This window comes from Ascaphus truei, chromosome 7 (genome assembly GCF_040206685.1).
Source record: "Ascaphus truei isolate aAscTru1 chromosome 7, aAscTru1.hap1, whole genome shotgun sequence".
Taxonomy (NCBI): domain Eukaryota; kingdom Metazoa; phylum Chordata; class Amphibia; order Anura; family Ascaphidae; genus Ascaphus; species Ascaphus truei.
In genome coordinates this window covers 88,692,587-88,694,729 of record NC_134489.1, presented here as the reverse complement: position 1 = coordinate 88,694,729, position 2,143 = coordinate 88,692,587, and positions in this window count along the sequence as shown.

Genomic DNA, 2,143 nt, shown 5'->3' with positions numbered 1-2,143 from the left:
ACTCTCTTAAGTCAGAACCCCTGAGGAAGCGCTTTAAAGAGTGAAACGCGTTGGGTGATAAACGCGCAACAGACATCCTAAAGCTAGGCAAGCGACGCTGTCTTCCTGCATTGGACGCTTTTTATCTACTTGTCCCGTCCCTACCCATGATCTCATATTTCAGCAGCAAGAATGCAGGCGCCAGCTGAACGGCGAGCAGTCGGCATTCCGAAAGAGACACACTGTTTTACGTTACTCTGACCTAGTGATGGTTGAAAAGTGCAAATTATCTGTGAAATTCTTAGTGTATCTTCACTTTTGTCACGGCTCTTATTATAAAACGTTATTATACTATTTCTGTATCAATCCGTTTATGCATATTCTGAGGTTCCTTTGTCCCTCACCGGAGAAGTACTTACCATCAGAGAATTTCTCTACACGCCTGTTTATATCATACACCGTGCATGGGACACCCCCTATTTTTGATTCACAGACAAGTTTTTTTTATCTTGACTCATTACACTATGTTTGTCTTTTATTTGTTATATACCCTAGGAATCTGGCACTTTGATTCTCATGGCCACTTTCTATTTCATAACCTTCAGAGCAGCATTTCTTTCAGTGGTTGTTTTTTAATTATTATATTTTTACATAGATGTGCTCACACTTTTACACTTTATATTGTTAATTTATACGATTACTTGCCACCATTTTTTCACCCAAGTGAATTCTTTGCACTTGAACCTTTTGCATATTACTCTAAAATTTCTGGAGCTGGCCCTGCCCAAGAGGTTTTTTTTACTACGTACAAATTGCCAAAACTGTGTCTTTTATGTGTAACCCCTCCTTGCCCGACCCCTAAAGAGTGTCACTATGACGTAGTGTAGAGGTAGTGCCACAGACTCTGTGTACCTTCTCAGGGTGCTGGCATTCGGCTGGCTTGTAAGCTCTCAGGGTGGTAATAAAGGGGGACAGGAACTTTTATACACAGGACAGGCTTTATTGACAGGACAGGCTTTTACACTTACATTCTCTTCCCTCGTGTCCATACATCTCCACAGGGAGGCACACATGGCTTACATCACTCTTGTCTTGCACATAGTCAAAGGGGAATCTCCATTTCTATAACCTCTAAGATCCTGTAGTCCTCATGCAGCCACTTTCCTAGAACTTCTGCCTGGGGATGTAATGCAATCAGGGTTCCCATTTGACCCTCATTAATGCAAAAACCCAGCTGTCCTTTTTAGTGACCTGGTGGGCTTACTTCTTCCAAGGCTGGCGTTGGAGCAACCTTGATACAGTATGTGACAGCCCTGGAGACCCCATGTGTTTGGGAATCCCACGCAAAGGGACCTGCCATGCACACACTCCTTCAGTATATTCTTATGGACTTGCCATTAGCTAGTGAGTGGGCCTATCTATGTAGGGACACTTACCTGACTATAAAACAACAAAGGTGATCTTACATCATTACACATCGTTTTTACACTTACTAGACTAGGACTACATGCAGACAGGTTAAGACCCTCTCCTCTTTCACCTGGAGTCCTCCTGGTGGTCTAAGGCCCAACCCCCTATACTGCTCCTTTTATACTCACCATGGTTACTGGGGAGTGGTTGTACTCCTAATCATGTCACTCCACCCCTGTTACTGGGCAAGATCATGGATGGACTCATGCAACAATACCTTAATGGTCATTGCCTTGTAACAACTCACCAGACATTAACCCCTGATATACCTTTAGTAACCCAAAGTGGTGTTACATATGTAGATTTGAAGATTCTTCCCCAATGGAGCAATTAAAATAATGAATGGCAAATAGAACAAGTTATTAGGCAAGTTAAAACAATAGTTTGCCCTGTAGGGTACAATGCCAGATATGAGATGGAGCTAAAGGCTAGGTAAACTATATTATGGTGCTGTTATCATCATTTCCTTATAACAATCGGTAAAGCGATATTAGACTTTATCATCTCAGTTTCCACCTTATGACTCAGTCTTACAGAATAGCCAGTATTTTTCCAAATTGCCTACAAGAAGGCAGTAAGGTTGATGACTGTTGAAAAGAGCAAGTAATCTTTGATGATTCCCTCCCAAAGCGTCTGGTGGGACCATAACCACAAGGCAAGGCAGACAGGTGGAGATTATTATCCTCATCTTCAA